This window comes from Rhinopithecus bieti, unplaced genomic scaffold, assembly GCF_001698545.2.
Source record: "Rhinopithecus bieti isolate Rb0 unplaced genomic scaffold, ASM169854v2 scaffold_1624, whole genome shotgun sequence".
Lineage (NCBI taxonomy): Eukaryota > Metazoa > Chordata > Mammalia > Primates > Cercopithecidae > Rhinopithecus > Rhinopithecus bieti.
Window position 1 is genome coordinate 796,307 of NW_016803776.1, and position 24,950 is coordinate 821,256.

Sequence of the window (24,950 nt, forward strand, 5' to 3'; positions counted from 1 at the left end):
TGACTGATTGAGTTATAGTTTATGTAGAAAGAAATAAAATATTTATAGCTGGTTCCAACTTTTATATATTTCTGGAGCTACTTATGGATGCTGAAGATAAATTAACTCTAGAATGTAGCTCCTTTGCTGAAATAAATAAAGAAATTTGATGAGTTGTAGTATGGGCTTGAATGATATCTGAAGTTAAAAAAAGGAGAAATAAGTCACTTAGAAGAACAACTATTTTTACATAAAATCAGCATCCAGTTTTGGTAAGAATCAAAGCTATTTTAATTTGTGCTTTTCAATGAGAAATAGAAATAGTCTCATTATGATCAAATCAAATAGAATATAGATTAAAATAAGCATAAGCAGAGCCAGAGTATTGAGAGCACATCACCTACTTTTTATATAGCAACAAAGCTATTCAAACTACGAAATCAAATCATACCGCATATAAAATTCTAACAAACATATTTACCTAATAATCTTCCTTGGACAGTGTTTTCAGGGTTAAATGCTTAAATTTTTTTCTGAGATTAGCTCTTTATTCTTAAAAAGCAGGTATTAACATTGTTTATTATTTATTATTTTTACCATTTTAAGATGAAGAAAATAAATGAGGTTTAGTCAACTGTCCCAAGTCACACAACAAATAAGGAGCCATCTCACTATACTTCATATGGTGTTGATACCTATGTCAAATTGCAATGTTTTCTAGGAATAAGTCAGATGAATAAGACGTTATTAAGTGTTCTCCAGCTTTTGTAATCAAAGTGTTTTCTTAACCACAGTTGTAGGAAGGACCCAAAAGCTTAGAAAGGGCCGTGTATCTATGTGTGTATGTGTGGGTATGTGTGTGTGTATATATATGTGTATGTGTATATATGTGTGTATATACATATACACTCACACACATATAGGTATATGTGTATATATATGTATGTGTGTTTATATATATATATACACACACACATATATAATGGAAAAGAAAATAGTGAGTTTGAACTAATTGGTCTTCCCATCACTGTGCCAATCTCAAGCTCCTCAAGAATACCTCAAGAATAGTTTAAGAATATTTCACATAATTTATCATTTGATTTGTTGTAATTTTTATCTTTTGTTTTAAGTGAGAGAAAAAAATATACAAACAGACAATGGCCAAACATAAAAAAATGGAATTCTGACCCACAATATGAGCACTCAGCCCAGGAAACCAACCCATTATCTATAGTAACCAGCCCAGGAAGCCTGCCTACTATCTACAAGTCAGACTTATAAAAAGTCAGACCACTGTCTCTTAACAACCAGCCCTGAAAGCCAAATAGTAACTCCCATAATAATTAACTGAGTTTCCCTAATTTTAGTCCCTGTTTCAAATTTAGGACCAGCTAGAGAAAGCCAAATATGTACCCCTAAGCAATTACATAGGAAGTCCCACTTCTAGTTATACTACCTTCATCAGGATAAGAGATTAGCATTAGGGGCTGTTCATGACAACAGCTTCTAATCAGGACACATCTGAAGTCTTCCCTCTATTCCACTATAAAGCTTTCTTGCTACTCTTTCTTGCCTTTGAATCTCTGCCAAAATGCAAGTAATGGTGGCTGACTCCTTTGCTATAGCAAACTGAATAAATAGCCTTTTTTTCATGTAGTGGGTCTTTATAAAACATTCTCCATAAAACGCTTTATTATTTGTATAAAATGATGCACAATTACTATTTTAAGAAAACTTCAAGAATATAAGAGAAAACAAAATCTAACCACCCAAAGATAAACACCATCACTATTAAGTGAGCATAATAGCAGATACATATTTTGTCTACAGATAAACAAAAGAATGAATGGGTAGATAAATGAAAATGATTTTATAAAATGGCATCCAGAAATACATTCTATTTTAAATGAAATGTATTGAATTAATTTTATTATAATAAAACAAACTCAAATGAAAATAAACAGTTGAACATCCAATAATCATTTCTTCTGAAAACATGTATGTAAATATGTTTATATATACATATGTGTATATATACATATGTTTATATATGTGTAATTTATATGTGTATATATACACACATAAATATATGTATGTATACACATATATACACAGACATATATATAAAACAAATATATATATTTGTTATGAATAGATTGTTCTGAAGGTAAGTAAAACATTGTGAAAAATAAGATGTGGCAAGTCATTTCTTTGAATTCAAGACTTCAAGTTTAAATACTACCAAATTCCTGCAGGCTATGAAGAATAGGAAAAATTTGTATTTACATTTCTCCTTCCTCCATTTTCCCTTACTTTTTTGTATTGGTTATTTATATTAGCATGTTTGTTCTGTCAAAATTGGTAATATTTACATTATTTTATATAAAAACATAATGGCTGACATTTATTGAAATCTGCAGATTACAAACATTACTCTAAGGCTGCCTGCCTGCCTTCCTTTCTCCCTCCCTTCCTTTTTTAAATTTCTTTGTTCTTTCCTTCCTTCTTTTTTTTTTTTTTAACTGAGTCTCGCTTTGTAGCCCAGGCTGGTGCAGTGGTGCCATCTCAGCTCACTGCAACCTCTGCCTCCCAGGTTCCAACGATTCTCCTGCCTCAGCCTCCCGGGTAGCTGGGACTACAGGTACGCGCCACCACGCCCAGCTAATTTTGTAATTTTTTAGTAGAAACAGAGTTTCACTATGTTGGCCAGGCTGGTCTCGAACTCCTGACCTCAGATTATCCACCTGTCTCGGCCTCCCAAAGTGCTGTGATTACAGGTGTGAGCCACCACATCCAGCCCTTTCTTTTTCTTTAATCTGAGAGCTGGCCCATACTTATTTTTGGCTGACAGCATATTATATTTCTTAACTTGTTCAGGCTTTTTATATTTATCATGTAATTTAATATTCACCAGGATCCTTTCAGGCAAGTATCATTTTCCCGTCTTACAGATAAGAAAACTGAGATACAAAGTGGTTGAGTAATTGCCCAACATACATTTAATAAGCGGTGAAGCCACATTTTAAACCCATTCCAAACTGTTATCAGAGTTTAAACTCTTAATTCCTGTAGTATAACCATATTTCCACATTTGTTTAGGTTTATTTTTATCTTTAAGTGGATTTATATGGTTTGGATTTGTGTTTCTGCCCAAATCTCATATCGAATTGTAATCCCCAATGGAGGACCAGGGACCTGGTAGGAGGTGATTGGATCATGGGGGTGGATTTCCCTCTTGCTGTTCTTGTGATAGTGCATTCTCATGAGATCTGGTTGTTTAAAAGTGTGTAGCACCTCCCTGATCTCTCATTCTGTTGTTCTGTCCACGTAAGACGTTTCCGGCTTCCCCTTCACCTTCAGCCATGATTGTAAATTTCTTGAGGCCTCCCCAGCCATGCTTCCTGTACAGCCTGTGGAACTGTGAGTCAATTAAATCACTTTTCTTTATAAATTACCCATTATCAGGTAGTTCTTTATAGCAATGTGAGAACAGACTAATACATGGACCCACTGCTTTCTTACAGGACCTTACTATGTTTCTCCATTTCTGGATTCTTTATTTTGATTCAGCTCTTGGTTTGCTGCATTTTATTGCATTGCATTGAAAGACTTTTTATAAAAGTTAAGAGACATTGAGTTCCTTTATTTGTTTCTTAATGTCTAAGAATATTTGTGAGATGTTTTTCTACTCCAAGAAATATGAGTCTGGATATGAAATACTTGAGTCATTTTTATTTCCCTTTGGACTTTATATACTTTTCTCAACTGTTCATGTTTCATTAATAGTTTTATTAGAAATTTCCTATTTATATTTTAGTTCTCCAAACTCAAAAATTATAGTTCCAGAGTTTCTTTTTTCCCAAGAACAACTCTTGAGTACTTTATACCTTGTGTTTTCTTATTATTAAAAATTTCTGCCAGAAACTTCTATACTTGAATGATTACTTTACTTGATAATTAGCTTTGGGTCACAGCTCTGAACATTTGAATTTATTGTCTCTGGCATTGAATATTGCTATAGAGTAAATGTGGCTTGATTTTGTTAATTGTTATATTTTGTGTGTGTGTGTGCGTGTGTGTGTGTGTGTGTGTGTGTGGTTTTTTTAAAAATCCTGCCTGTATATTTGAGGTAATCTTTTTTACTTTTAGATGTCAAAAAATTTAATCAGAATATATCTTATATTGATCATTTTCTCTTTTTTTTTTTTTTTTTTTTTTTTGGATTTCCCTGACCACACTGGACCTTTCAACTTTGCATATGCTTTTTGTTCTACTTGTTAGGTTCTCTGAGGAACACAAATTTCCTAATGATTTTTCTTTTTCTATCTTACCTATATAGTATCTTCTAACCTTTTTGTTCTCTTCTCCAATTTTCTCCGTGTATTATTAACTCAAATCTTTCCTCTTTAATAGTAAATTGGTGTTCATAATTCATTTATTGGCTATGTAATTTTCTTTCAATTGAATACTGTTAGTAATTTCATTTTGAGCCTTTTTTATTGTGTGTGTTTTTTACTATGTTTTTTGATAGCTTAGTACATTCAAAAAGAATATTCTTCTTTCACTTGAATTATTGTTTCTTCCAGACTTGGTTCTTCATTTTGTTACAATATAAAATTTATATTAATTCAGTTGTGTTCATTTTCATTTATTTGTGCTTGCATTGGGTAGCTCTGCCAAGATCTTCTGTTTGCTCTAATATAATATAGATAAATTAGCTTTGATCCTCTTCCAGTCAACCCAAAGACTATTCTTCCTACCACCCGCAAGTCCCCTACACTACTAACTAGCTGGGCTGTTGCACCAAAGTGATTTCTTTTCCTTCCTTTTTCCCTCCCTCCTTTTCTTTCTTTCTTCCATTCTCTCTCTTTCTTTTTCTTTTCTCTTATTTCTTTTTTTTTAACCTTAGAGTACAAGCATGGAAAGAGAAGGATAACAACTTATTAGTTCCTTGTATTGCAATGTGCTTTGACAAGAAACTAAAACATTTAGTATTTGCTTTGTCTTCTGAGATGTTCTCAAATATCCTGTACTATGGTTTTATTTCACTTGGTTGAAGGTATATCCTATTTTTCTGGTAGAATACCCTAAGCCTTCAGTCAATTCATTCACATCAAAATGTAACTTTGGAAAATTCTGTTCTTGCTCTTGCTCACTCATCATCCAGCATGGCATTGACTCTTAAGAATTTGCCTAGCCTGTTTTTTCCTACATTCCTACATATCCTTTAGTCCATTTCTTGTCAAATTAGAGATATCAGTGAAAGCCTCAAGATTTGGAATACTCACCTTCTTTCCACAAAAGGTCTGTCAATGAGCAATAATGGTAGTAAGTTTTACAATCTGCACACACTGTACTAAAATTTTCTACTTCCTTCTGTGGGCTACTGCTTTTCAATGTAATAACATTTGCCCCTTTTGAACTTTTTTCTTTCTTGCCTTTGTTTGTTTGTTTTTTTGCTTTTTTTCTTTTTTATATGTATATTTTTAGGTGTACAGTGGGAGAATGTATAACATTAGGCACCAGGAACACCGAATGGGAGGGGTATATAAACTGTTGAGGGCAATGGTCACTCACTATTGAGTCAGTAGTAGAGGACTCTGTGAGAGGTACAGAGCTTTTGAAAGAAGTTTGCAACTGCATATGCCCTCCACAAATTGTCTGCTGGCTGAATAAAAATAGCACTTATTGTATTACTATATTTCAAATGAATTCAGATGCTATTTTATGGTGAATAAAATAGAAAGTAATTTAAATGCATTACTGAATTCTTTATAGCTCTTTTTCATTATGTATATAAGTTAGGCAATATAGTAGTATTAAGAGGCTGTAGACAGAATGCCATGTCATACTGTAACCTTGAGCAAGTTATTTAACTACTACTGTAAGCATCACTGTAAAAGGAAATAAAAATAGTATTTACCTCATATGATCATTGTGAGGCTTAAATAAAATAATACATGCAAAGCATTTGGCATAACGCCTGACACCTTATCAGCACCCAATTTTAGCTTCTACAGTTGCAATTCATGGATACTATCATATGAGGATCTAATGATTAGCTAGAAAGGGATCTTCTCATTTCAATGTTGTAAATTACAGCAGGGCAAGATCAACTTGAATCTTTGGACATGACTTATCTGCTTCTATTAGGTTAAGTCACATAAATGCTACAAACTGCAAGAAAATGTATTGAGCACTCCTGCAGAGAAACAAGTGTGATGTCAGTTTAGCATGTAGCATGCATTTGGATGCATTAGATGTCACAGCTTGATTTCCACAAGAAGCAGATGCTGACGTGAAGAATGACAGGAAGACGTTTATTTGGAACTCTTGGGATCAACACTTGTGAAGGAAAAGGGAAAAAAGTGGGATTGAGCAGATGTAGAAGTTGGGCTTTGATACCAAGAAAGTCACAGCTGTTCTGTACAGGGAACTTGAAGGTTATGATGGCCCACCAGAGTAGTCCTAAGTTGTGGAAAAAAAAAAAAAAGAAGTGGACCTTTATATTCCCATATTGACCAGTCATCAGTTGCAGGCAGCCTCTGAAGAAACAGACACATCTTAGCTTGATGTCTTTCTCTTTGTTTTTTCTCCCTAGCTGAGACTAATTTCTGTCGAGGGCTGAAAACCAATCGGCAGTGGGTAGCATTTCCAGCAGCTGGGGGCATAAGTGCTTCAGATCTGAAGAGGGATCTGGGTGTGCACAACAGAGGCCACTGCATTAGTTATGGCATGTTCTTTAAAAGTCATATATTCCTGGCTCAAAATAGTTCTGTAATACCACTTAGAATAAATTCCAGAACCAGTTTACTACCTGCAGTTTAAAAAATCCATCTAATTACCATTTTTATTATATATTCTGAAGTCATGAAGATAATAGATATTGAAAAATATTAATGCATTCTCTGGTGAGAATGTATTTTGATGTGTGATTGCATAGCTATAGGCATTTAAAATAGATATCTGTTACATTTAATCTGATCAATCCTGACCATCTATGTTTTAAAGACTATATATATATATACACCTATATACATATATAAATACATATGTGCATATGTCATTATCTGCACACATATATATTCAGACCTGTTTTGTGAGCAAGTTTGATTTTTACACATTCATGTGAGTGATGTTTTTCCAGGCTCAGTATCAGGCACTGCGGGAAATATAAAGAATAAGAAGCATGCCAGACTTTGAAAAGCTAAAGGAAGATGAAACACGTGCACAATAATTATTTGTAGCAGCCCACTTTAAAATAGTTATGTGGCCTGACATGAACAGGACAGGATAGGCAGAATAGTGGCGTAGTCCAGAGCACAGTGTCAGGTCTGGCTGCTTGGGTTCAAATACCGGCTCTGCTACCCCCATGCTCTGTGACATTAGGTAAGGTATTTGACCTTTCTGTGCCTTGCTTTTATTATCTGTAAAATGGGTTTAATAGTACCTATACCCTAGAGTTGTTATAAGGGTTACGTGAGCTAACATATGGCTATGATCTATGTCTGTGATCCAGTGCAAGATCTAGTCTATGATACAGTACAAGAAACATAATTTTATTTTTCTTGTAAAAATCATATCAATGACCTATCAGGTAGGATCTTTCCCTACCTGATAAAAATAAAGTTGAAATTCATGTGTTTAGGGGGAACCTAGAGTCCTGAAAGAATCACAGTACTTAAAGAGCATTTGAAGAATAGTCTTTGGATCTGTAGTGTATACTAGTCACGACTGTTACCTATCTTTTATCTGCCTCCATCAAAAGGGCATTTAGATTTTGGCTGATGCCAAGGGCTGCAGTCTCTCATCCCTGACCACCACAGGTATATCTTGCTGTAATTTATAAAGTAAAGAGGTTTAATTGGCTCAAGGTTCTACAGGCTATACAGGAAGCATGGCTTGGGAGACCTCAGGAAACTTAAAATTATGGTGGAAAGTGAAGGGGAAACAGACACATCCTATATGGCTAGAGCGGGAAGGAGAGAGAGAAGGGGAAGGTGCTACACTTTTAAACAACCAGATTTCATGAGAAATCACTATTATAAGAACTGCAAGGGGGAAGTCTGTCCCCATGATCTAATCGCCTCCCACCAGGCCCCCCTCATCTTCAACAATGGGGATTGTAATTAAACATGAGATTTCGGTAGGGACACAAATCCAAACCATAGCAGCTGCCATCTCCCTGGTTGTAGAAAATGGAGCAACACATCATTTCCCCATTGCTTGTGAATTTCCCAGACTCCTACTCTCCCATTGGCTGGGAAAACTCTCTCAGTATTCTTCTCTAAAAACTAACTCACTACCTTTCCCAACCCTGAAATCTCTTCTCTCACATCATCTAATTCCATATTCTCTTATGAGCCTTGATTTTTGAAAAAAAAAAGTCCAGATTGCAACTGATCTTTTGAGTACACTTGTATTTTTTCCCATTTCTGGGAAAAGGGAAGACAAAAACATTGCTATCTTCTGAGACACAGACCTGCAAATTATTTACAGCAGTGACAAGAAAAGGCAAATTAATATTCCAATGCATTTTTCTAACACATACAGATTACACTATGTGAAATATGATGCATATCTTTCTGTTTAACTTATAGTTGCAATATAATATAAAACCCATTCCCTGTGTGAGTTTGAAATAGAATTTCAATAGCTGCAAAATTTGAAAGTGGTAACTTTAGCAATCTGCTGTCAGCAAGGCGTGAAATATCAAGAGCAACCTTTTTTCCCCACCCTTTCTCTTATATCTGTTTATCAAATTTTTCACAGATCACAGGTGTTCAGTTTTTATTGGAAAAGCAAGTTCTGTCTTTGAAATTATATTGCTCCCACACCTATATCCCATTTCCTAAGCATTTTCTCCAGTCTATTAAGATGTTCAGATATGCTTCTGTCAAAATGATGCTGTTTCATTCCCAGAGATAGAATACTGAGCAGGCTGAATGTGCACTCAAAGGAAGTATAAGTGTTTTATTGGGTGATAGGAAGTGAGGGACCCTGGAAAATCATGTTTTTGAAGACAGTTATAACATCAAATGAAATCTTGAACTGCCCGGATACTACTCAAGTGGAAATAAGTTGGAAAATGATGACAATGTTTAGATATAGCGGAGAGGAGTATTCTTAGTAGAAAAGACATGATGGAATCCTAAATATTTAGCTGTACCTTACAATGTGATTGTCACACCTTGGTGAGCACTTGAAACATTGTATGAAAATAAAATTCTCTTATAAGTTTCCTAAAGAATTTCTTTAGAGGGATTCTTTTTAGAAAGAACTTATTGCATGCAACTAGGGGAAATACCATTCTTATTAGTCTCTGGTCGTAACATACTTAGTAACCTGTTAATACATAACTGTTTTTTGTGTGGGTTTCCATCTAAAGACACCTTACTTAATACATATTGTCCATTCATTTACATTGAAATAGCAACAGCATTATACCTCATGCTTGAACAAAGCTAATCTAACACGTGTGTTTTCTTCATAAGGCACATCACAGCCTACTTGGGCTTATAAACATTAGGTAGAACTTCAGCATTATTCTTTGGGGCCATTTTAAACAGTAAAATCAATAGCAAAAAGTAAAAAATGCAAAAAGCAGGGCATTAAATAGACTGCAAAAGGGACACTTATTTACAGCATGAGAGCTTAAACAGTAAGGCAGCTCATTGCTTTATTTGGCCTCAGCTTGGAACATAGGCATTTGGTGACAAATTTTTTGCCACACTGCATGTCCATGAATAACCATGAAGGCAATGCATGCATTAATATTGGGCTTACAAGTAATTATTAGTGAGCAGGTAAACAAAAGAAACAGAGAATCCATGAACAATAAGGATCCACTGTACTTGGAAATAAATATTTTTGGGGTCACCAGTACCCTAAAGGAAGCAACATAACCACAATTTCTTAGAGGTTGAGTTATTTGAATATTTGAAGGTATTTTAGACCGTGTCATAATTATTTAGTTAGAGTAGTAATATTGAGATCAATCTTACCATGTTATGTATAAGAAAGGTCAATCTTATCACATTATATATAAGAAAGATAAACTCTAGAGAGGTAAAGCAGCTTTTTCAAAATTGCGTTATAAGTCACACAGTGGCAAAACAAGACCAACATTTCTTGATCCTAAGCCTGTTTCTCTTTCTACTACATCACCCCATATAATGTATGTGTACTTTTGAAAATGCACTCCACATTATAGAGTGCAGAGATTGATATTGTGTCAATGATTATGCCAATTTCTTGTCTAAATTCATCTTTAAAATGTAGGGAGCTCAGCAAAGCGAAAGCATGAGTATTTATAGTCAATCTTGACAATTTCACTATTTTCAGTGGCAAATCTCTGGGTCTAATTTTTATGACTAATCATATCATGGATTCACCATACCCACAGAGGTATATGTTGTCTACATTTACACAAAGAATTTTTAGTCTTCAGCAAGTAGTATGAGTAAAGTCAATCAAGATGATTTTAAATGGATTGTTAAAATGATAAAACTAAATTTAAAATATTTTATAGTATATGCAGTATCAAAACTAGAATTTCATTTTCTAACTTATTTTTTTATACTGTATGTTCATTAGGATCCAGTCCAAAGTGCCTTAGAACATTCAAATAACTCAACCTCTAAAAAAAAGCTATAATTGTATTACTTCTATAGAGTACTAGTGATCTTAGAGGTGTTTGATAAAATAAAGTGATAAAGAGCATAAAGTACATCTACTTTAAAATTTGTGATAGTTTCAATAGTGCCAGGCTTATTCTAACATAGATGAAAGAAAAATAGATAGATAGAAATGTAGGTATCTCAAATATTAAAACATATCTAATAATTTTAATAACATATTTCACTGGAATGTCTCTATACCCAAGACAACTGACATTTTTAACTGTGGGATTAATGATTTTCAATTTGTTCTCAATTTGCTACAGTAACCAGTGATCAAATTTTAATATTCCATTGAGTTAAAGTCACTAATTATTTAAAAAGGGCAGAGGGAGAGAATTCTGTTAAAGAATTGGTTTGTGAGACTTGAGCTATATTCTGGAGAAGTCATAAATATCTCTTTGTTAGTGTCTTCTTTCAAATTTGACTACAAGTGTAAATGGGTTCTATTGCTTTCTCTAATGATTTGGCATGGATCATTAACTGTCCTAGGACTTTAAATATTTCTTCCACTAAGAAATTGAGGATATAACTGATAGACTGCTGCCCAAGAGCCAAAGGGCCTGGAGACAAGAGACAACTAACTTGTTGAGGAATATTCTGTTTGAAGATAGGAGTGAGTAGGTAATGAATAATTATTCATTTTACTTAAAGCCATGTTTAATTCAAGCACAATAAATGATTTTTTTAAAGAGCTGTGTTCCAAAAATAAGTTATAATAATAATGTAGAGGTTGAAGAGGCCAGATTTAGAGTTAATAATTTGATGATCATAAAATCTTGGATCCTATTCCCTACAGCATAAATGTTGGCAAAACCTAGTGTCTTGCTAAATGAGAGCTACTCAGCACTCCAACTTCTGGTTAAAATACACACCAATAATATATTTCAAAACCATATTGAAGTTTACTCCTGAATAACTTTAGTAATTATTGTTTTAATTACTAAAAACAAAATTTACACAAATTAAAAGTAATTTCAGAAATGGGTGAACGAAATTAATATCCTGACAAAGAAAGAGCATGAGCTTTGAAGTCAGGCAGAATTCACTACCAGACTGGTTAGTCTTTTGATTTCTCCAGGCTTCCTTTGTAAATTGGGGCAACGATCTCTACATCACAATGTGGTTATGAATTCTAAATGAAATAATGTCTATAGAGTACTTGGCACATGTATGTCATCTATTGCTACATTAACAAATTACTCTTAAATTTAGTGGATTAAAACAGTGAAGATATGTTATCTTGCTGTTTATGAGTCAGAAATCTGGGCCTGGCTTAGCTGAGTGCTTCCAGATTAAGTTCTCTCAGGAGGTTGCCCCAACTGTTGGCTAAGTCTGAAGTCTCATCTGAAAACGTTACTGGAGGAAGATTTTCCTTCAAGTGTGTTCATGTGCACCTCTATTCCTTAGAGATGTTTGATTGTGGGCCTCATTTCCTTGCTAACTGCTTACTGGGGGTTTCCCTCAGTTTCTCTTCACATGGATCTTTTCACAGTGCTGCCTGATGACTTGTAAGGTGACCTCCCCAAAGAAAGAGAGAGAACATCTAATCTAATCTCAGAAGTGATATCCCACCCCTTGTGCTGAATTTGATTCATTAGAAGTTGGTCAATAAATTCCACTCAAGAGCAGGATGTGAAAACCAAGAGGTGAGGGGTCATGTACCACTGCATTGGGACAGGCACAGTGCTGAGTTCTCACAGATATGACCTACATTAATAACTCACTTCCTAAGTGAAGAAACTCCTGTTGGTTTTTTTTAATATACCCTGGCCACAACAATTATGATAATAGCAATCCTTAAATGGAGTTTTTTTTTTTAATGTGCCAAGCAGTGTTCTAAGTGTTTTATAAATTTTGAACTAATTTAATCCTTGCAAATTATCATGCTTCTTTTACAAACAAGAAAATAAAGTTACAGAGAAAGTATGTAATTTGACCATAGTCACAGAGCTATTAGGTGTTACACCTGTCATATGAACTTAGACATTTCCAAAACCTGGAATCTTAAACATTATTCTATACTACCTCAAAATCAATAGCCCTTAACCTTTAAGGGTGTTGGACTTTTATTATGAATTTGATGTCAACTAAAAGCCCTTTTCTAGAAAAATATACGGAGGTACATTTTTTCATATGATTGTAGGGAGTTCTCAGAAACCCTAAATTCCACAGATGGATGCCTGATTTAGAACCCCTGTCTATAATTCTCCAACTTGAATAAAAGTCAGTAAAGGCTAGATTTGTACATAAAACAAGCTGGTACAGTGAGAAAGAAGTAGATTGGGAGTCAGTAGAATTGGGTCAATGGCAAGTCATTCAACTTGAAGCCACAGTTCTTTTATCTACAAAATGGGCACAAATAAGTATACTGTTGGTGGGAATGTAGATTGATACAGCCATTTGGAAAATATGGAGGTTCCTGAAGAAGTTAAAAATAGAACTACCATATAACTCAGTCATTTCTCTTCTGGGTGTATACCCAAAGGAGATGAAATCACCACCTTGTAAAGAAATCCACATTATTCACCATAGCTGAAATATGAAAACAACCTAAATGTCTGTTGATGGATGAGTGGATAAAGAAAATGTGGCATACATATAATGAAATATTATTCAGCCTTAAAAAAGGAGATTCTGCCATTTGCCACAACATGGATGAATCTGCTTGGACATAGACATTTTGCTAAATAAAGTAAGCCCAACACAGAAAGAAAAGTATTGCATAACCTCACTTACATGTGGAATATAATTTTTTCTTAAAAAAAAAAAAAGCCCAGATATACAGAGATAGAAAATGAAACAGGTTACAATGGATGGGGAAGGAGGTTGGGGGAGAGGAGATGGGGAGATGTAAGTCATAGGATGCAAAAGAGTAGATGTGTAGGAGGAACAGGTTTAGACATCTAATGTATAATATGAGACTAAAGTGGATAAAATTGTATCGTATTCAGGGATTTCATTAAATAAATAGATTTTAGTGACTTTTGTCACAAAAAAGGAATTATGTGAGATGATAGATATGTCAATATACTTCACTATAATAATCATTTTACGATCCATAGGTATTCCATCACGTCATGTTGTAAACCTCAAATATACAGGATAAAATTTATTTTTTCAAAAGAAAAAATATATTTTGAAAAAAATTGACACCATAAGCTTTTCTCCACGTAAGTACTAACATACACTGATTGTAAAAGCCCATATATATTACCTTGTTCCAAGCACTACTCCAGATGTCTTCCTTATAGCATCTCAATGAATACTTACACATCCTCCCCTCTTCCCTGCAAGATAGATAGTATTTTAATCCTGTTTAAGAAATGAGTAAACTGAAACACCAAAAGATTAAGTGCCTCTTCTAAGGTCACCTGCTAAGTGGCAGGGTCAGAATTTGAACAAAGGCAGTCTGACTTGGAAGTCCATATTCTTCAATGCTATACACTATCACCCCCCTGGGGCTACTACAAGAACATAGTAAATATGCATACATGAAAATACTTTATAAGTGGCAAAGTGCTAAAATATCCTATATGTATAGTTGAAAGAGAAATGGAGTTGATTTACATCACAATCATATAACTTCACACCTATATAACCCTGAACAAGACACTTATTTCATTGGGCTTCTTCAACTGTGCAAAAGAACAAATAAAAGGTGTGATGCCTATAGGGAGCTACTTAGTAAACTGAGAAACTATTAAATTAACATAGGTTCTTCTCACATATATTTATATTTCACCTGATTCAATTGACAAAGTTCTTTAGAATGGATAAATAACATTTCAACAAAACAAAACCTTGAGTTTATTTTATAAAGAATAATTTCTAGAAGGTGATAAGCCCAGCTACATTGCTATTATCTCTTACATTTAAATCTCTCTATATGGAGGGCGATTTAAATATTTGAAAATCTGTTTGGTTTCCTTCTTAATTTTTTCTTCATTTACCATCACAGAGAATACTTTTTTTTCTTTTAAGATAGGGTTTCACTCTGTCACACAGGCTGGAGTGCAATGGTGAGATCACAGCTCACTGCAGCCTTGAACTCCTGGGCTGAAGTGATCCTCCTGCCTTGGCCTCCCAAAGTGCTGGGCTTACTGGTGTGAGCCACTACACCTGGCCGAGAACAGTTTTTAATCCTAATTTTTTTTATTTTAAAACACACTGAATAACTAAATGCCTCTTAATATGGAAGCAGGATTCCAGTTTGCTGTATAATGAAGCTTCACTACACATGTATTGAAAAGGCAGCATGTGTAGTGTTGAGTGTTGACAATGGACTCAGGTTGCCAAGGTTCAAATCCAAACTCTATTACATATAGTCTTTGTGACCTTAAGCAAGTAGCTCTATACCTGCTTGTACATCTGTAAAAATGGAGGGTAATAATAGTAGTAACCTCATAGGATTATGTGGGTTAAATGAGTTTTGTACATGAATTATTTAGAACAGTGCTTATTCACTAAATATGAGTTATTATTATATTTGTATGATTTGAAATTTATTCTCTTCCCATATCTCATTTTAATATTCATAAAGTGGGAACACTTACATTTTATTTCTGGTTAGGATTGTAGTACATTCTCAAGTTGTCTAGAGAATGTTTTAAGCTCTGTAGGTGCCATGGATCTACAATGGGTAACTGTTGTTCCATTTTTAAAAAGGAAAAGGTAATTACTATACGGTCTTTTGTTTTTCAGGAGTAGCATTAATCAACATGGTTTTGTTTTGTTTTGTTTTTGTTTTCTTAGCACACACAGAGGTGGAAGCTACTGTGGCATGATTCAAATGATGTAGGAAGCTTAATTCTGGACTGAATTAACTGCAATAGGAGAGCAGGAGAATGTCAGTTTCCATGTGGAAAAGAGAGCCTTTCATAAGAAACACACAGTATTTTCAATAGAGCACACAAAGAATCTGTTTTAAACTGCCTCTCTCCTTAAAAAAATGAAACCACTTATTTTTCTTTGCATGCTATGTCTACAACGGCTGTCTGCTTTATATGTAGTTTAAAGGTATGCCAGGCACCTCCAGAACAGCTTCTCACCAAGCCCATTTCTAGTTTTGTTCCCTGGTAGGAAACAGCAAAGCTTACAAGCATGTTTCAGATGGGGGTTTTTCCCCTGTCACCACTGGGGACTATCTGAACCCTCCTATTGCCAAACCGTCACCTCACAACATTGACTGAGACTGGCTCAAAGGAAAAATCTATTTGAGTGTACAAAATAAATAGCTATCTTTTAGTAAAAGATTGTGACTAATAGAATCCTGTCATTAGCAAAACTCTCATTTAACTAGAGAAGCACAAGTTTCTATGAAGGCAACCTCCTTCTCCCAACATGTCAAATTTAAAATCAAGCAGAAAAGGATGCTTAGGATTTTTGCTAGTTGAACACAACTGAGCTGTGAGCCGTATTTAACAGGATTCTTCATCTACTCTGCCAGACTCAGGTGAACTCCAAAGAATAGACAGGGAATATATGCTTATTAGGATACGTATTGGGGGAAATGCAGAGGGGAACTGGGGGAGAATTGTAGCATGCTGAATGCAGAATTCAGCCTATCAGGGAATAAGGGTAAAATGTCTCCACATCCTTGAGTGAAATGAAACCTGGAAGAGTTTAGAACCAAGGTTCCTGCCATGTGTCTCTAATGGGTCAAGAAAACCCCATAGCAGAGACCAAGAGAAGTCCAAGACACAGCCTGAGTGTAGGTAGAGCAGAGTCTTAGAGCTCAGTCATGTCAGTGAAGGCCAGAGTCATGACCCAAGTAAACAAGGATTGGGAGGGTAGATGGAAAAGGTTTCTGAGTAAAATTATTGTCTCCATTACTTAAAATGGGCAATATATATACCAGCCATGGACACCAAGAGAGCCATTGGTTTCTTCAAATTGGGATGATAAGTAATTCTGCTAGAAATTTAGATAATCTCCCAAGAGAAGCAGTGGGAGAAGAAATCTAAATTTGGCTACCCAAAATAAAATGAGTTTAGATTGGAAGTGTTTAAGTGTCAATAACTAAGACTAAACTTTTGCCTTCTAAGCACAAGAGGCAAATTTTTATCTGTACATCTAAATTTGGTGTAATAGGCTCCATCATGGAGGATAAGAAAGAAGAGGAGGAGTGCTCACTTCCATGTGGGGAGAACCAAAGGGTACAGAGAAAGGATTTTGAAATTAATGCACTGTAGATTCTTAGGGCAAAAGTCCTCTAACTTTTACTTTTATCTTCTCTCCATACTTTGAGAGAGGGCTGGGAAAACAGTTACTCGGGCCAGCTTGAGTTTGGAAGCTCTGCTTAAAATTTTGCAAGGCCTGAAATGGACTTCCCATTTTCATGGTTGCCTGCAGCCCAGTTCCGCATATTGATTTCCACCTTTATGTTTAAAATAAGATTTATGGCAAACAGCATGGGTTCATTTTAAAATCTGCACAGACATCAGTAGTTGGATGGGGGTTGACAATGACTTAGAAAATGGTGCCTCTGAGTTTTTGAAGCATTAAGTTCCTTTGTTATTTGCTTACTCTTTTTATGCCCATGGCTGCCAAAGCAGCAAGTGAAATGAAGTCAATATAATTCCCAGAAATGAGATCTGCCATGTTGTCCCTGGTAAGCAGGGGTTATAGCGTGTGAGACCAAATATTGAATTTCATCTTTAAACTGACCGTCTCAAACAATTGCTTGTTTTATACATAACAACATGTGTCCATTGACAAGAAAAAGTATTCTGTGTCAGGGGCCAACAACCAATTTTAAGCAAAAAAAAAAAAAAAAAAAAAAAAAAAAGGGAAAAGAATTGGGATATGGAATAAGAACAATAATTTACTGAGATCAATGTCTCATATGAGAATCTAAATGTTAAAGAGAAGATCCATCTTTGAAATTGAGATTGAACAGGTGAACCGGTACTACACTACCCTAGTTTTGTCAAGTAGATAGTTGGGAGACTGAAAGATGATAGTAGAGAGAGAGAGTAGAATAGGAGCTGAGGACAGGTCTCTTTTATGTTCATTAATTAGGTAAACATAGGTTGAACATACACCATGTTCTAGACACTGTTCTAGACACTGGGAGATAAAATGTCACTACCCTGATGGCAAGAGAAACAGACACATAAACAAAGAGGGAAATACACATAAACAATGAGGATAATATGATCACAACTGGTGGTGTTTTGGTGAGATGTCTCTTCAACAGGGAGAAAAGGGAGGGTGGGATGCAATTTGCAGGCAGAGAGGATAGCTCATTTGTAAGATCTGAGGGAAAAAAATGAACCTGTAGTTAACAATGCAGTATTGTATGCTTTACAATTTAAGAGCATAGGTTTCATGCTAAGTGTTCTTGCCAAAAAGGAAAAAACTCCAAATGACAAAAAAAAAAAAAAAACAAAAAAACAAAAAAAACCCTTACACACAAAAGAACACAGGCAAATTTTGGAGGCAATGGATATGTTTAGCACCTGGGTTACAGTGATGGTATCATTGGTGTGCGCATATGTCCCATATGTCCAAACTTATCAAGATGTGAACATTAAATATGTGCAGTTTTGGGGATATGAATTATACCTCTAAAAATGTTTAAGAAGGAAGGAAGAAAAAAGATCTGAGCAAGAAAGGAATAAAGTAGAACTGTTTTTGTTGTTGTTGTTCTTTGAGACAGTGTCTCACCCTGTCGCCAGACTGGAGTGCAGTGGCACAATCTCGGCTCACTGCAATCTCCACATCCCAGATTCAAGTGATTCCCCTTCCTCAGCCTCCCAAGTAGCTGGGACTACAGGCATGCACCACCATGCCCAGCTGATTTTTTGTATTTTAGTAGAGACAGGGTTTCACCATGTTGACCAGGATGGTCTTGATCTCCTGACTTCGTGATCTACCTATCGTGGCCTCCCTCAGTGCTGGGATTACAGACATGAGCCACCATGCCTGGCCCCAAGTAGAGCTTTTGAAGGAACAAGAGGAAGTCAATAAAGCCAGGGGGCCTGGTGTACAATGAGAAAGGAAAGATGGGTCAGACAAATCTGGAAGCACAAGCAGGGACTTGAGTATGCAGGATTTTGAAATTTGCTTAAGAACATTAGGAATTCGTTGACTAATTTTAAAGCAAGTAAATGGTAGAAGGGATGATGCTTCTAACTTTTATAAATTTTACATATTAAGATATATTTACATGTGTTGAAGTATAATTTATATACCAAAAAAATCACAAATTTTAAGTATCTTATTCAATAATTTTTTAGTAAATTTATAGTGTTGTGCAACTATTCTCTCAATCCAATTGAGAAGATTTAATCATGAAAATTTCCCTTTAGCATATTTACAATTAATCTCTGTTCCTTCTCCAGTCAACCACTAATTTGATTTCTTATAGATTTGACATTTCTGCAGATTTCATATAAATGGAATTGTATAATATGTAGTCTTTTGCTTCTGGCTGGTTTCACTTCACATAATGTTTTTGCAGTTCAGCCATGTTATAAAATGTATCAATATTTCATTCTCTTTTATAACTGAACAGTACAGTGTATGGATATATCATATTTTGTTTATCCATTCACCAATTAATTGGTGTCAAAAGACAAAATTACAATAAATTTAGTTAAAATCTCAATTGGTTTTATTGTGATTTCAGAATTGGGCAACACTTCATTCCATAAAATAGAATAAGTGTTCTGATGACCTAAGCAAAAGGGGTTGTGTTAGGGCTTCATACAGAAGCTTTGTGCAAAAAACACCTTAACTTAAAACAATCTATTATGGATTCAAACTTAAAACTTAATTTTGATAGTATACATCAACTTTGCTCTCCTGTAGCTCCATTGCCTCCCTACTCATGCGCTATTATTATACATTTTACATGTTAGTACATTTCAAGAACATCAACACAGTTTTATGTCTTTTAACCATATGCAAGAAGAAAAGTGTTACAAATTAAAATATATTTATACTGTCTCTCATATTTGCCTATGTAATTACCCTTATTAATCTTTCTATTTCTTTGTATTAGAGTTAATCTCTAGTTTGTTTTCATTTTGCCTGAAGTGCTCCCTTTAGTTTTTCTTATAGGGCAGGTTTGGTAGAGATGAATTCTCTCAGTTTTTGTTTACTTAGCAATGTTTTAATTTCTCTTTATTTTTTGTGAGATAGATTTGCCAGATATAAAATTATTCATTAGGAGGGTGTTCCAAGATGGCCAAAAAGGAATAGTTTTGGTCTGCAGCTCCCAGCAGGATTGACACAGAAGACGGGTGATTTCTGCATTTCCAGCTGAGGTGCCTGGTTCATCTCATTGAGACTGGTTGAACAGTAGGTGGAGCCCATGGAGGGCAAACCAAAGCAGGGTGGGGCGTCGCCTCACCCGGGAAGCACAAGGATTTCCCTTTCCTAGCCAAGGGAAGCCGTGACAGACTACCTGGAAAAATGGGACACTCCCAGCTAAATACTGCACTGTTCCCAAGGTCTTAGCAACCAGCAGACAAGGAGATTCTCTCCCGTGCCTGGCTTGGTGGCTCGCACGTCCACAGAGCCTTACTCACTGCTACTGCAGCAGTCTGAGATCGATCTGCAGGATGGCAGCCTGGCTGGGTGAGGGGCATCCGCCATTGCTGAGGCTTGAGTAGGTAAACAAAGCGGCCGGGAAGCTTGAACTGGGTGGAGCCCACCACAGCTCAACAAGGCCTACTGTCTCTAGACTCCACCTCTGGGGGCAGGGCATAGCTGAACAAAAGGCAGCAGACAACTTCTGCAGATTTAAGCATCCCTGTCTGACAGCTCTGAAAAGAGCAATGGTTCTCCCAGCATGGCGTTTGAGCTCTGAGAACAGACAGACTATCTCCTCAAGTGGGTCCCTGACCCATGTTTAGCCTAACTTGGAGACAACTCCCAGTAGGGGCCGACAGACACCTCACATAGGCGGCTGCCTCTCTGGGACAAAGCTTCCAGAGGAAGGATCAGGCAATAATATTTGCTATTCTGCAGTATTTGCTGGTCTGCAGTCTCCACTGGTGATACCCAGGCAAACAGGGTCTGGAGTGGACCTCCAGCAAACTCCAACAGATCTGTAGCTGAGGGACCTGACTGTTAGAAGGAAAACTAACAANACTTCTGCAGATTTAAGCATCCCTGTCTGACAGCTCTGAAAAGAGCAATGGTTCTCCCAGCATGGCGTTTGAGCTCTGAGAACAGACAGACTATCTCCTCAAGTGGGTCCCTGACCCATGTTTAGCCTAACTTGGAGACAACTCCCAGTAGGGGCCGACAGACACCTCACATAGGCGGCTGCCTCTCTGGGACAAAGCTTCCAGAGGAAGGATCAGGCAATAATATTTGCTATTCTGCAGTATTTGCTGGTCTGCAGTCTCCACTGGTGATACCCAGGCAAACAGGGTCTGGAGTGGACCTCCAGCAAACTCCAACAGATCTGTAGCTGAGGGACCTGACTGTTAGAAGGAAAACTAACAAACAGAAAGGAATACCATCAACATCAACAAAACGGTCATCTACACCAAAACCCCATCTGTAGGTCACCAACATCAAAGACCAAAGGTACATAAAACCACAAAGATGGGGAGAAACCAAAGCAGAAAAGCTGAAAATTCTAAAAATTAGAGTGGCTTTTCTCCTCCAAAGGATTGCAGCTCCTTGCCAGCAACGGAACAAAGCTGGATGGAGAATGACTTTTATGACTTGACAGAAGTAGTCTTCAGAAGGTCAGTAATAACAAATATCTCTGAGCTAAAGGAGAATGTTCAAACCCATTGCAAGGAAGCCAAAAACCTTGAAAAAAGATTAGATAAATGGCTAACTAGAATAACAGTGTAGAGAAGACCTTAAATGACCAGATGGAGTTGAAAACCATGGCACGAGAACTTCATGATGCACAAGCTTCAGTAGCTGATTTGATCAAGTGGAAGAAAGTGTATCAGTGATTGAAGATCAAATTAATGAAATAAAGTAAGAATACAAGGTTAGAGAAAAAAGAGTAAAAAGAAATGAACAAAGTCTCTAAGAAATATGGGCTATGTGAAAAGACCAAATCTATGTTTGATTGGTGTTCCTGAAAGTGATGGGGAGAATGAAACCAAGTTGGAAAACACTCTTCAGGATATTATCCAGGAGAACTTCCTCAACATAGCAAGGCAGGCCAACATTCAAATTCAGGAAATACAGAGAACACCATAGAGATAATCCTCCATAAGAGCAACCCCAAGACACTTAATCGTCAGATTTACCAAGGTTGAAATGAGGGAAAAACTGCTAAGGGCAGCCAGAGTGAAAGGTCGAGTTACCCACAAAGGGAAGCCCATCATACTAACAGTGGATCTTTCAGCAGAACCCCTACAAGCCAGAGGAGAGCAGGGGCCAATATTCAATATTCTTAAAGATAAGAATTTTCAAACCAGAATTTCATATCCAGCTAAACTAAGCTTCATAAGTGAAGGAGAAATAAAATCTTTTACAGACAAGCAAATGCTGAGAGATTTTGTCACCACCAGGCCTGCCTTACAAGAGCTCGTGAAGGAAGCATTAAACATGGAAAGAAACAACCAGTACCAGCCACTGCAAAAACAGGCCAAATTGTAAAGACCATCGATACTATGATGAAATTGCATCAATTAACAGGCAAAATAAACAGCAAAAATCATAATGATGGGATCAAATTCACACATAAAAATATTAACCTTAATGTAAATGGGTGAAATGCCCCAATTAAAAGACACAGCCTGGCAAATTGGATAAAGAGTCAAGACCCATCAGTTTGCTGTATTCAGGAGACCCATTTCATGTGCAAAGACATACAAAGACTCAAAATAAACGGATGCAGGAAGATCTACCAAGCAAATACAAAGCCAAAAAAAAAAAAAAAAAAAAAAAAAAAAAAAAAAAAAAAAAAGCAGGGGTTGCAATCTTAGTCTCTGATAAAACAGACTTAAAACCAACAAAGGTGCGGTCTGACAGGAGCTGCGGCCCGGTCCGGCCCGGGCTGGCATGGGTTGGAATTGGAGCCTATCACCCAACCCGAAGGCTAAGAGCATCATGTGGTTACTAACTGTTCCTCATTCACCGGTTGATGCCTCCCAGAAAAAAACGCCGCCAGCCTTCCCAGAAAGCCCAGCTGCTGTTCCACCATCAACCACTGGAGGGCCCCAAACACAGCTGTGCATCTACACAGCTTCCCATCACTCACACTCGACAGGTGCCCAGCAAACCCATTGACCACAGCACCATCACTTCCTGGGTATCACCTGATTTTGATACAACAGCGGGAAGCTTGTTCCCAGCCTACCGGAAACACCACCACCAAAACCGGGCAAGACATTCAAGTCGAAAATCTACCACCTCCAAGTTTCCACATCTAACTTTTGACAGTCCGCAGTCTTCCAATTCAGAGACATTGGGGATCCCCTTAATCCGGGAGTGCCCCAGTGAATCAGAAAAGGATGTTTCCAGAAGACCCTTAGTTCCAGTGCTCAGTCCCCAAAGCTGTGGGGACATGTCAGCACAGGCACTTCAGAGCTTACCTTATGTGTTCATTCCACCTGATATCCAGACCCCAGAGTCATCGTCTGTGAAGGAAGAACTCATTCCCCGAGATCAGAAGGAAAACAGCCTTCCAAGCTGCTCTCTTCACACTGGCACTCCTGATAGCCCAGAGCCTGGACCTGTTCTGGTTGAAGACACCCCGAAGACAAGTATGGAATAAAGGTCACGTGGAGGAGACGACAGCACCTGCTTGCTTACCTCAGGGAGAGAGGGAAGCTGAGCAGAAGCCAATTCCTTGTGAAAAGCTGACTACCATCAGCAGTCTCAATAGAAAAGACACATGTTTTTTGGAGTCATAAAGGAATTCAATTCCCAGGGTTTTTTTTGTTTGTTTGTTTTATTTTGTTTTGTTTTTTGAGATGTAATATCGCTCTGTTGCCCAGGCTGGAGTGCAGTGGTATGATCTCATCTCACTGCAACCTCCACTTCCTGGGTTCAAGCGATGCTCCTGCCTCAGCCTCCCCAGTAGCTGGGATTACAGGCACCTGCCACCATGCCTGGCTAATTTTTTTGTATTTATAGTAGAGATGAGGTTTCTCCATGTTGGCCAGGCTGGTCTCAAAATCCTGACCTCAAGTCATCTGCTGGCCTGGACCTTCCAAAGTGCTGGGATTACAGGTGTGAGCCACCACACCCAGCCGAGATTTGTTTTCTAAGATACTTTGTGTCATGAACAGTTGAGTTTAGTGTCATGAACTATTCACTTGATATTTTCTTGTATTAACTGTTTAAATTTTAAAATATCTTGTAGTAACTCTTTAAAATGTATGTAAGTAAATGGCTGCAGAAAGTTTTTTTAGAGAATCCTGCTTCTGTCAGTAATACAGCAATATTACCCCATCCACTAAAGGTCTTTGTCTCCTTAACCACTACTCATTAACCCTTTAATCACCTCATTCAAACCAATTCATTCTGCGTTTTTGAGGACCAGCTCTTGTCAGGCTCAGTGGCAGCTTCTATGACCTGATGGATGGAAAAAAATCAAACTCTTTGACTATGGTTGACTGCCACCTCTGCAACCTTGACTCATCTGCTGAAAAGGCAAGAAGAAGAAAGGGCAGCAAGCCTCGTTTTAGGGACTATATGAGATCAGGGAAGATAAAGGGGACATGGACGAGTTCTTTAGGATTGCCTATGTTTTGAGTTTTTGTTTCTAACTGAAGAAATCTGTCAATATTAAATAGGGTGGGAAAATGATTTCTTTGAGTAACTGTTCAACTGTGTATAAATAAATAAGGAAAGTTTTCAATGAATATTACTTATTGTAATTAATGCAGAAGGACTTCCCCAGTCAACCGAATGTCTCAGATGGCCTTTTACTCATAAGTACATCTCATTAAACCCCACTCATCCAGCATTCATTCAGCTGGACCTACTGTGTCAGGTCCAGCCCCAACTAGATCAAGCAGGGATTACCCTGCCTATTTTACAGATGGGAATTTGACGCAGAGAATGAACCATGCACAGGGTCACACAGTGAGTGCAGGCTGACCCAGGCAGTGTAACGGTCCACTCAGCGTGTGCCTCCTAAAGTTCTAGCTTGTAGGTTCAAAACCAATGTGGAAACAACTTTGACCTTAGAATGCCATAAAGCCATTTGTGCAGAGACTTGTCAGGACTCAGGATGTTCTGTGGGGATTATGTGCATGTCAGTAGGGAGAAAGGGACTGACATTTGGGGACGGGATTTATTGGAGACCGAGTACACTTTTAGACCGGGGCTTTCACTGTGGGCTATGGATGTTTG

The 24,950-nt window shown here is 36.9% G+C and overlaps 1 pseudogene across 1 annotated transcript; it reads left to right on the top strand.

The window, feature by feature from the left end:
• The first annotated feature begins 22,605 nt into the window (after positions 1–22,605).
• On the top strand, positions 22,606–24,499 carry LOC108515642 (RAD9, HUS1, RAD1-interacting nuclear orphan protein 1 pseudogene; annotated as a pseudogene). The gene has a single exon (XR_001881584.1). The product of XR_001881584.1 is annotated as an RAD9, HUS1, RAD1-interacting nuclear orphan protein 1 pseudogene (transcript).
• The last annotated feature ends 451 nt before the right edge of the window (positions 24,500–24,950 follow it).